This window comes from Mastomys coucha, unplaced genomic scaffold (assembly GCF_008632895.1).
Source record: "Mastomys coucha isolate ucsf_1 unplaced genomic scaffold, UCSF_Mcou_1 pScaffold14, whole genome shotgun sequence".
Taxonomy (NCBI): domain Eukaryota; kingdom Metazoa; phylum Chordata; class Mammalia; order Rodentia; family Muridae; genus Mastomys; species Mastomys coucha.
Genome location: NW_022196896.1, coordinates 50591658 through 50603405, shown reverse-complemented (window position 1 = coordinate 50603405; position 11748 = coordinate 50591658). Strand labels below are relative to the sequence as shown.

Sequence of the window (11748 nt, the reverse complement as noted above, 5' to 3'; positions counted from 1 at the left end):
TCTCTCTCTCTCTCTCTCTCTCTCTGTCTCTGTCTCTCTTTCTTCCCCCTCTCTCCCTGTCTCTTTCTGTGTATGTCTCTATCTGTCTCTCTCTGTGTCCCTCACTGTCTCTCTCTGTATGTCTGTGTCTTTCTCTCTGTCTCTCTCTGTGTATCTCGGTCTCTGTCTCTCTTTGTCTCTCTCTGTCTTTGTCTCTGTCTCTGCCTCTCTGTCTCTCTGTCTGACTGTCTGTCTCTCTCTCTCTTTCTGAGTGTGTCTCTATCTGTTTCTCTCTGTCTCTGTTTCCCTGTCTCTCTCTATATGTATTTCTCTGGCTGTCTCTCTCTGTCTCTCTATCTCTGTCTCTCTTTCTTTGTCTCTCTCTCTGTCTTTGTCTCTGTCTCTGTATTTGTCAGTCTCTGTCTATGTCTCTGTCTCTCTCTCTCTTTGTCTCTCTATCTAACTGTCTCTCTCTGCATTTCACTTGGTACAGGTTGCTTGTGAGAGAGAAAGCTATTTTCCATGGAATCAAGGAAGGCTTGACACCAGTGCATACATCATTGTAGAAACTTATTTTTCTTTAGCGTTAGAAGCAAACTGTATTATTTTTATATGTGAAACAGATCTACCTGTATCTCATTTTTTTTTCCACTGGATGTAGATGGAGTTTCCGTGTGACTAATGAGCTATGACTCATGTAACTGCTGTTCTGTAATTAATCATAGGCTTAAGATCCATCAAGAAACTTTTCTTCTAGAAGATTCCCCATAGTTGCAGTCCTTACCCTCAGCCACCTTCCTTCTCCACCCTTCAGATGTGTCAAGTCATCATGGCCCTGATGAGAACTGTTGATGGTAGGAACAGCACCTCAGTTCTGAACATCTCAAAATCTTGAACAAGATAATTTCTCTTTTGATTGTTTTTACCCATTTCCTAATGGTACCATTTCTGTCAAGAGCTGGTGATGCTTCCTGTTCTCAACCGAACAGAGTGTTTTTCCTCAGTGTACTATCTTTGTAAAACAAAGTGTTAGTTATAAGGTGAAGAATCCTGTTAAGAAACCTTTTTTGTTGGGCTCCAGCTCTCTATTAAGAAGTCCCTGAAACATCCATTGTTGGGTTTTATAGCCTCTTCTTAAAAATTCAAATCCAAACTTTCATAGCTTTTGAGAAAAGAAAGATGAGGTATAGAAGGAGGGGTAGGGAGGGTAGACAGAAGCTGAAGGAGAGGGGGAGAGAAACAGAAAACACACTATGAAATAATTAACACTTAGAATGGAGCTGACTCTGCAAGCCGGAACTATCAGAAGATAGCATTGGTAGTAAGCGAAAGGTAATGTCATTGAGAGATGCATGCGCAGATGCTGCAGGGTCCAGAGAGGTGCCCATTGCTGCCTGCAGGTAGAGTCTCTTGCTATAGTTCATCATGCAGCAGAAAGTGTGGAAAAGAAAGAAGAGACTAGGCTGTCTGGCTATAGGAAAAGATAAAGGAGTAGAGGGATCATAAAGGCAAAGGCCTGGAACCAAAAATAAGGCAGAATAAGAGAAATGAAAGGTGGCTTAAAATGTCACAGGAGCACAATGAGGTGAGTAAAGTACAGGTAGTGGTGTTCAGCAAAATCAAGCGTAACTATGCATCCTATAGTGGTTACTATTCTTACAGCTCACTGTGTATTAAGAGGTCAATATCCTAAGGACAAGTATGTCTTCTTTGTCAGAATTTATATCATGAGTTTACTAATATACATAAGCCTCCACATCTACTAAATATTTGAATATGTAACTCAAGTAAAGCATGCATACATGGGCTGGAGCCATGGCTCAGCTGGTGTAATCTATGAAGCATGAGAACCTGAGATCAATTCACTAGCATTCAAATAAAAACATGTAACTCTGGTGCTCTGAGAGCTGGAGACAAGCTCACAGGAGCTTGATGGCTGCCACATTACTTCCAGATTCAGTGAGGATCAGGTTCTCTCTCAGTGGAATAAGGTGATCAGGGATAAGTTCAAACAATATTCTCCCTTGGTCTTTATAGTACATAGTATGCACACACACACACACACACACACACACACACACACAAACACAAAACTGTGATGCATCTAATACAGTTGATGGCTAGCTTCTTTCACCCAAAGGATTGTACACTGTGATTGAAACCTGTTGCCCTTCAATTCAGGATATAACCTAGACCCTATGACTGGGTCTTTTTTCAAGGATGCCTTCTTGCTTTTCCTTTGATGTAGCCAAAGAAATCTCTCAGGTTGTCGATATGTTATGTCTGGAAGGAAAAGTTCCCATTAAAAAGTTCATTACAAAGAGAGAATTTATATTTTAAGACATTAAGCCCTATCCAGGTCTTACATGGCACTATTAGACTTTTCTCTTGCCTCACATGAGTCACTTGTCTCAAGCTCTGTTTCATCATCTTTAACAGGGTTTACCAGTAGCAAACATAAAGTAGATTTGAAGATTAGCCTGTGAAAAAATAAAGCATTTGTGAAAACAGTTAAGCCATAAAGCTCAGAATGATAAGAAATCATGGTATTTTAAATTTGCAAAGACTACTTCAGTTTTGACCATCTTTATATGAACCACTAACTTACACAATAGAGCAGTGTAGATAGTGACCAAACATTGGGCTTATGTGTGTGTGTGTGTGTGTGTTTGTGTGTGTGTTTGTGTGTGTGTGTGTGCCATGATCTCACCATATGATCTGAACGTGCCTGAAACACATTCTGTAGAACAGGCACCAGGCTACCTTTGAACTCACAGAGATCTACATTCTGAGATTAAAAATGTCTAAGACCACACCTTGCTTGGATGTTATCTATTGGCTGAAAAAATAGTGCATGACTACTTTATTAAAAATAAAGTATAGGGATGGCGAGATGGCTCAGAAGGTAAGAGCACTGACTGCTCTTCTGAAGGTCCTGAGTTCAAATCCCAGAAGCCACAAGGTGGCTCACAACCACCCATAATGAGATCTGATGCCCTCTTCTGGTTCTGTCTGAAGACAGCTACAATGTGCTTCTGTATAAGAATAAATAAATCTTTAAAAAAAAATAAAGTAGAAATTTTGTTAGAATTTATTGAAGAAATAAAAATTCACTGATAACTTTTTGCTAAGTTTTTACTTTTTAATTTAAAAGAAATTAAATTTGGAACTTGTGAAAATGATGGGTATGTCCTCTGATGATAGGCACGGTCAGTATTTAGTTTGAAATATACTACACCTAAGCATAGGTGCTTGGCAGTACAGATGGCGTCTCTAATGAACCATTCATGTTTCTGGTCTCAGAATTTGGGTTTGATGGCAGGAACTAGTAAAGCTGGTCCTCATGATGTAGGTTCTAATGCTCTCTGGAGGATCCAGAAACACATCTCCACTTCTGTTCATCTTGGTTAATACCTATCATCTAGCTAAATAAATATAGGAGTGTTTTACTTTCCTGATATAAGTTTCTTTCTGGGTAGTGTAACATCCTTTCCTCTGTGTGTTTATTTAATATTCATTGAGAAAAATACAACTTGTAAGTATTCTTTTGTTGACATTGGTGATAGAGCACTAGACAAAAGTAAAAAGACCTTTTACCTTCATATTTTCTCTCTATCTCTGTGTATGTGTGTATGTGTAAGAAAGAGAGAGATTTAGTCTACCTGTATTTTGTATATGTAAAGAAAATGTATACAATGAATCCAACATATAAGTAAATCATAAAAGACATTAGAAAATGGTAAATTATATAAAAAGTAAAATATGATAACTGAAGTGCAGAATTCCCATTGTATGTTGAATCGGTGATAGAGAGAACTTTCAAAAGAAATATTTGAAGTTGAACTTAAAGGAGTGGTGAAATGGAACATGTAAGTATTAAAGGAACAAGTTTCTAGGAAGAAGCAGCAATGAGGACCGAGACTGGACAGTGACAGGGCCTACTGTCTCACGAAACACCAAGGATGTCACAGCAGTAAGAAGATAATGAGGCAGAGGGACAGCAACTGCTGTCAGAGCTATTCCTAGAGAACAGCATAGTAGGTAGAACTTTGGGGCTTTGGAAACTACTGGATGTCTCTAAGTAGAGAATTGCCAGAATCTCACTTAAATGTATATAGTGTCTTCTGCCAACACCTGAGATATGCTAAAGCAAAGACTTGTGCATTGAACTCCCACTCAGCATTCCATCTCTAGCTACTGAGGGTATAAAACGAAGGACTTTTCATCAAGAAAAGACCCAGGTCATAGTGGGAAAGAGAAACCAATGACCATTAAAGATCTCACGCAGGCCAAGTACTGTGCATGAACTCCTGTTTAACTATTTCCAAAGTTCTCTAAGACTCCTTGTTGATTTGCTCAGCACAAATCCTAAACAGAAGCAAACATTAATGAACAAGGCGGGTCCAGGTAGTGGCATTCGCCTAGTATGATACAGGGAATGTGCCCACCCTCCCAAGAGACAACCTACTTCCCAACAGGAAACAATCAGTGCATCCGCTGCCTTGGAACACCAGCACTATCTTGCTGATGTGTACATGTATACATTTGGGTGAATTTGAGCATAGTCTACTCCCATGATAAATTCACCAGAGTGACGCCATTATTATACATATGCTTTGCCTTTCAGATTTTTCTTGTGTCCTTTTTGATTGCTTCCTATTATTTTGTTGTGAAAATATTCAGCATCAGATGGGAATATTTCCCCTTATATTAAGCTGGGTAATAATCATATTTCTGGCTCTTAGTACTATACATTGATCGTTAAAACTTGTTTTAGGTAACTAAGAATGTATACAGAATTGGTCACATTTATGTCAACCCCCTGTCTTACAAAAATGTTTTGGTGGAGGTTGGGGATGTTGGGGGTTATTGGTTACATTAGTAAGAGTCATCAGAAAAAACCCTGGAACCCAGGGAATTGTGGCAGCTTCTGCTGTGGAAAGCTGTTCCTGGGTTCTGAATGTGACATCACTTGCACCATCTGAGTGGATGGATTGCTGGCACACAGCAGCATGAGAACTCTCTTGTCTTAGTTCTCCTTCTTGATGTAATCAGCTTTGTATTCAAGAAATTATCTGAAAATCAGTCACATCCTAGCTTATGTAAAAGTAAACTGGGGGTTCCAGGGTAAGTTTTAAAAAAAAATCGCATGCATACCTCTAGAAAGGATGATAAACATTAAGATTGACAGGACATCTCACCCTTAAGAGAGAATCTATAGCTCTCTCAAGGGAATCGCAGTAATTAGAATAGAATGAATTCAATCCTCTTAATGGTCTTAATAAACTATTTTCTAGCATATGGGAAGAATTTTAGAAAATGTAAAAGATGTGATGGCTGATTTTATTTTAGGGAATTTAAAGATAGACAGATTCATTTGATGAAAACCAGTAATTATAAGAGGACCATTTAATGTGGACATGCAAAGCCAGAGCCCTTAAGATCCTATATGGACTCACCAATAATAAATCATACCGGACATAGCTTATTCTCTTGTTCAATAGGTTTATGAGAGCTGTTACCCAGGTCTTGTTAGAGTTAAGTTGATTTCAGTAATGCAGTTGGCAAAGCAAGGTTGCAAATCAGCAGAACATGTATGATTATTGAGTGATGTAGATCACAATATGTCTAAACAGTTGCATGAACATATTCAAAAGTATCAAATCAGGTATTGTAGAAAATTGTAGAAATTTGAGTGTGGTTATTTATATAAAGGAAACTTCATGCCAAAAGAACCTGTGCCGCAAGACTCCAGGTTACCTGATGACTGATATCCCCATAATGCAGGATAAAATGACTTTAACAGGTGACAAATAAAGATAATTGACAAAAACACATGTAACTAAAATTATCTTTTTCATAAATCCTGAAACATGACTATATAATACATGGTTATGAAATTACTACTTCAAAAACTTTGTAACCTACCCATTGACTTTAGCACCCTGAACCCACAGAAGATGTAGCCCCACCACCATCTCTAACTGGAGTTAGGGGATGGCTCAGTGAATAAAAAACTTGCTAGTCAACCCTGACAATGTGGATTTTAGCACTAGAACTTATGTAAAAGTAGAAGGCAATAACTATCTCCACAAAATTGTTCTCTAACCTTCACCCATGCCTGGTCACATGAGAGTACCAACACATAGACCAAACAACACTCACAATAAAAATAAAAATTAAAGTAAAGTAAATATTACATACAAATAAGAATATTACATCGTTGGTTGCTAAAGGGCACAAAAGCATGCGAAGTTATAGTAAAAAATACAGTAGAATTCATTGTTCGCTATATGCTTAGATTCTTGAATCCTTATGGTGATGCGGAAATATATTTAACCACTAAGGTTCAAGAAGCTTAATTTTAACACAGAAGTCTGCCGCTTCTGCTGTGAAGCAAAATCACTCTAGGAATTTCTATCCACCAGTGTCCATTCATCTTTAAACTTGAAAATAATTAAATGTTCACACTTTTGCAAATAAACTCTCAGACACTACGATATTTTAAGATCTCGGGTCAGTAGTAATTATCATTTTTCTCACCACACAATGTGTACTGTAGCTTATTGTAAATTTAAAGTAAGCATTATTTTTATTGTGTACAGTTCAGGTTCAGTTTTTGTATTACACATTGAGCCTAATCTTCATGTAAAGGTCTACCCTAACATTTCTTCCACGTATATTGTATGTGTCCTATGAAGGAGTAATAGAAAATAAAATTTGCATCCATCACAGAAAGCATATGCAGATATCAAACCTAACTACTATTACAGATGTCAACAAGTGCTTGCTGACAGGAGCCTGTTATGTCTCCTGAGGGGCTCTGCCAGTGCCTGACAAATACAGAGGTGGATGCTTTCAGCCAACCAGTGCACTGAGCACAGGGTCCCCAGTGGAGAAGTTAGAGAAAGGATGCAAGGAGCTGAAGGGGTTTACAGCCCATAGGAGGAACAACAATATGAACCAACCAGTAACCTCAGAGCTCCCAGAAACTAAACCACCAACCAAAGAGTACTCATGGAGGGACCCATGTGTCCAGATGCATATGTAGCAGAGGATGGCCTTGTCAGACATCAATGGGAGGAGAGGCCCTTGGTCCTGAGAAGGCTTGATGTCCCAGTGTAGGGGAAAGCCAGGACAGGGAGGCAAGAGTGGAGGGATTGGTGGGGGTTAGGAGTGGCATAGGGGGTTTTCGGAGGGGAAACTAGGAAAGGGGATTACATTTGAAATGTAAATAAAGAATATAATAAAAAATTTAAAAAAAAGATTCTTAACAGAAGCAAAATTTCAATTATGAACTAGCAAGAAAAATAGCTTTTTATTAGGGGTTCACCACAACAAGAGAGACTATGTTAATGGATTACAGCATTACAAAGAGTGTAAACCACTGGGCTAGAACCTGTGCTTACAGAGATAAATCCAAGCCCCTCCCATTTTAAGCTCATATTGCTCTAAGTTACCTTTTGGAAAGCCTAGAACACAGATGTTTCTGTCATCCCTAACTTGAGATGCTTTAGTCCTCTAGCGCTAGTGTAAATTAAGCTCAGCCAGATAGCTTTTGGTTTTTCAACTTGGCTGTTCCATAGTCTTTAAATTAAAGCCCTTCAACAAACACACAGGACTTCTCTAGCTGTGAAGAGATGCATTGTTTGCTCACAGCTGTGAGAACTGTCCACACAGACACGCCACCTGTAGCTGACAACTAGACTATTGGCCTAACACCAGAAGTAACTCTCAGATAAATTTAAATTTGGAAAATTTAAGCCAGATTGGAAAGAATGGCACTCTAATGTTCTGTAAGAGGAAGATTTCCTCTGCCAATCATAGTATAGATGATGAAGAACTATAATTCAACATGAATCCAGGATTTTTTTTTTCCAACTCAAAACCAATTTGCAGACTGGCACTCCACTCGGGCCACAGCAATTTTTATAATAAACTGTACTTTGTATAGTATCCACCTTTAGGGGAAAAAAAGCTGTCATGGTTCCTTGTAGCTTGTCTAGATTTTGAACCTTTATCTACTCTGAATTATAACTCAGGTTGGATTCTTTCTCTGTTTAAAAAGAAGAAAGCCTGGTGCCCGGGAAAGCTTCAATTGATTGGCAGTCATGATTGTGTTATGAAATGAAACCATATGAATGCAATCCCTGCAAAGTTATAATGGGAAAAATAGTCACCTCTGGCTATCCCAGGGGAAAGTGCAGGCATTGACCTACACATTTCCCATTTACCTACTGTACAACTTTCCATATTGAATAAAATTAGCCATTCTTTCTCATGTCCAAAATTGAACACTAAAGAATGTAAAAGAATTCTCTCAGCACCGTGCAAACAGAACAGTCAAAGAGGGTTTACTGGCATAATTATTCTTTTTAATGTTAGGAAGTCTGAGAAGGCCAAGCAACTATGGGCACAAGTTGGAGAGCAGACATAAAACTCCTGCAGACTTCTGTGCTCTCAGCTGTATTTGAGGTGGATGTATCAGCATGATGTGCCTAAAAATGTGACAAAGCTAGAATCTTTTCCTTTGTAAATTAAATCTATCAGAATGAGAATTGGAGTGAATAGTGCATCAAGTTAGTGGGTATCAGTAACTGGCTAGGAACCTGTTGTCCTCAGTAGAGAGTAAGAATCATCAAGAACTTAGAAGACCTGTTTTGTAAAAGAACCTGACAGAAAATCTTGGCACTTACCCTCCCCCTGCTGTAGGCCTAAAATTAAATTAAATTAAATGCTGCAGTTGTTTCTTCTCTTGGTAAACATTGACTCTGTCTTATAAGAACAGTGCTCTCCAGTGTAATATTTGTTCTTGTCCACCCTAAGTAAGAATGTATTTGGGGAGTCATTTTTCTCCTATGATAATGCTAGGTTTCACATTTTCATCTGCACTGCTTTTGCTTCTGTTAGCAGTGGTCAGTGTCTAGACTAGATCTTTCCAGGTTCTGGTGTCTTCTTCAGAGTATTGAGGCTGAAGAGGGGTACACAAAGATTACAAAATGCCAAGGAAACTTTACTCACAAGCAAAGCAAGAGTGCGGATGGGATTTAGTGACAAAAGAGATGGTGGGATAGCTAGGTGAAAGAGTCCCCAGGGGCCATGGGGACTGTTTTAGGGTTTTTATTTATAAAACTCAGGGGAAGGAATTTAGGGTCATACTCTTATTTTGATTCATGGGTTTGCATTGTGTAGCCTTTTCTACAATGTATCTGATCATTTGTATACCCAATTATACACAGGTATAAAATGACAAATAAGCAATTCTCCTTAAAAGTTCATTCAGAGGACATAATTTGTCTTGTTGCATATACACCCCAAACTAATCTAGGCCAGATCAGTCCCTCATTTCCATATATGGATTAATCTGAGAATGTGTTTGAATAGAAACTTTCATTGGTGTTTACTGGGGGACAAGAAAGTTATTTCATTCAGAGTATAATATGCTGAGCAGTGGATGGGCATTCTAGATACATACAAGAGAGCTGCATATGTATATAATTCATGGAAAATGTAGGTGAGGGGGGGTCCTAGGTTGCCAAGGGCACTGTTAGAAGGGAGATGTGTACATAACCTAAACCAAGTGAATTTCTAGGTTGTCAAGCTAGTCCCTATTCTACCTGCCTTACCCAGTTAGGCATTTCATGGTGGCTCAGTGAAGTGAATGGATACTCCACAGTTGTTTACTTATTTAATGCCTTTTTAATTAAGCATTGACTATTCTCCAGGCACAGTGATTAGGAAAGTCAAATAAAAATATCACTGCTATGCCAAGCCCTAATGGAACTCAGTAGAAGAGATTTCACCTTCACATGTCACCCCAGAACACTAACCATGCAGCTTTCTTAACTATAAATTGTCTACGTTTAGATTTTGCCCTTGCTGATCTGATCCTGGACTCTAGCTCTTAAAGCAAAGACTCTTACGTTTTCTGCTGATCCAATCATATGATTATTGAGTATTTTTGTGAATGACTTTCACTTGGAAAAAAAACATTTTAAGTGTCTGTTTGTCATATAAGTAAAGTTGAAAATAATTTTGTTTGGAGTTTCATATTCTCAGTATAACTGAAAACATTCTGGAATAGTCCCTCTACAAACAATGTCTATCATGGGCTCCTTTAACACCCACAGCTCTACTTGGCTCATGTGAGTCAGAGCAATTATTCTGACACTTAAATTTTTTACCTTCAGTGCTTGCCAGGAAGCAGAATATATCCATCTACCTGTCGCATGGGGCCTTTTAACGAAGTAACCTGGGGAAGGCCTGGTGGCACACACCTTTAATTCCAGCACTTGGGAACAGATGCAAACTAATCTCTTTGGCTTGAAGATCATCCTGGTCTATCTAGCACGTTCCAGACTAGGCAACGAGCCAAGGCGATATCTTAGTGAAACCCTGTTTTAACAAAAAAAGATATCTGGGAAACAACCATGAAGACAAAGACAAAATTCTCTAGTGCCTGGAAGTTTCTCAGCTTGTATTTAACCCAATGGCTGTCGCCTTTATTTCTGCATGAATTTGGCTCTTGTACAGCCACGTGAGTGGCATTGAGCTTTGGCAGAAGGTCATAACATCTTTGTTAGAAGTGATGTGTGTATTTTTCTAAAAGGTTGTGCTGTAACATATTATTTTTTAATTGTAAGAGGAAGAAAGGCTGCAGGACAAATTACTTTGTAAATCAGATATTAAAAGGTGATGAAAATGAATTGCCCTCCAGCTTTTGTCTTCGCTGACAATTCTTCTGAGATGGGGTTGAATATGTTTGTAATTCCCCATGGAGACTGTTAGGATTGTTTGATTGAGTGGAAAAACTAGCATAAGAAAATGGTAGAGAGGATATTGCTTGAATAGATTCTTCTCTTTTAGATAAAAAAAAAAAGTAAAGTAAGGATATTTTCCTTGGTGATCTCAATTTGATTATCTAAATATTTTTAACCCTTTAGGATAATTCCCATACTTTAGAGAATCAATTGCTATCAGAGAGAATAAACAACATTGTCATATATTTATGATGTGGTCAGACATGGATTTACCTTAAATCTTCCCCAGAATGTAAAATCAATACTCTAAAATGATAAGTTACAAACCTAGTTATGGGTTTCTTTTTTCAAATAGAAATACATTTTAAAATATATTTGTTGTGTGTGCACGTATCTGTGCCACAGCATACACATGGTCAGAGGACAAATAGTGGGCAGTCAGTCCTCTTCTTCTAAATTATGGGTCCAGGGGATAGTCCATTAGGTTGTGACCCTTGATGGAAAATATCTGTACCCACTGAGCCATCTTGTTGGCCCATGGTTTCTTTTTGAAGAGGAATAGTGAGCATGGGTTGTTACCTGGAGATGTTAAAGAGAATACACACACATACAAGCACACACATACATGTGCACACACATTCATTCAGGCACAGGAAAACAGACATGCACACACATACATGCATGAGTGTACACATGCATGTATGTGTGCACACAGGAATGTAAGCATATGCACGCATACTTAGAAATGTCCCACTGTCCTAAATTTTGATCCAGTAGCAACTTCAGTTACACAAAACTGCAAAGCTGGTTTAAATGTTCATTCAACTTGAGCACCATCCCACAAACTCATGCTTTGAACAAAGCTGCAGAGTGAAATGGATCATCAGTTTAAAGAACCAGCGAGAAAGACAAAATTCAGTATAACATTATAAGAGAAAAGATGCATTAGGTAATTGTATGGTTGTTTTTGTTGGTGGTGATGTTCTGCACTGGAGATCAACCCAGAGCA

General features: G+C 38.4%; 1 protein-coding gene and 1 long non-coding RNA gene across 7 annotated transcripts in view; one reads left to right on the top strand and one right to left on the bottom strand.

The window, feature by feature from the left end:
- The window catches only part of Kcnq5 (potassium voltage-gated channel subfamily Q member 5), a 561250-nt gene that overhangs the window by 246179 nt on the left and 303323 nt on the right, over positions 1–11748 (top strand). The window lies entirely within an intron of this gene.
- LOC116088236 overlaps positions 1–11748 on the bottom strand; it is a 76644-nt gene that overhangs the window by 3571 nt on the left and 61325 nt on the right. For all 3 annotated transcript variants that reach the window (XR_004117831.1, XR_004117832.1, XR_004117833.1), the window contains exons 4-5: positions 2346–2459; positions 609–2262 (exon numbers count right to left, since the gene is read on the bottom strand). This is a non-coding gene — a long non-coding RNA (uncharacterized LOC116088236). The remainder of the gene's footprint in view (positions 1–608; positions 2263–2345; positions 2460–11748) is intronic.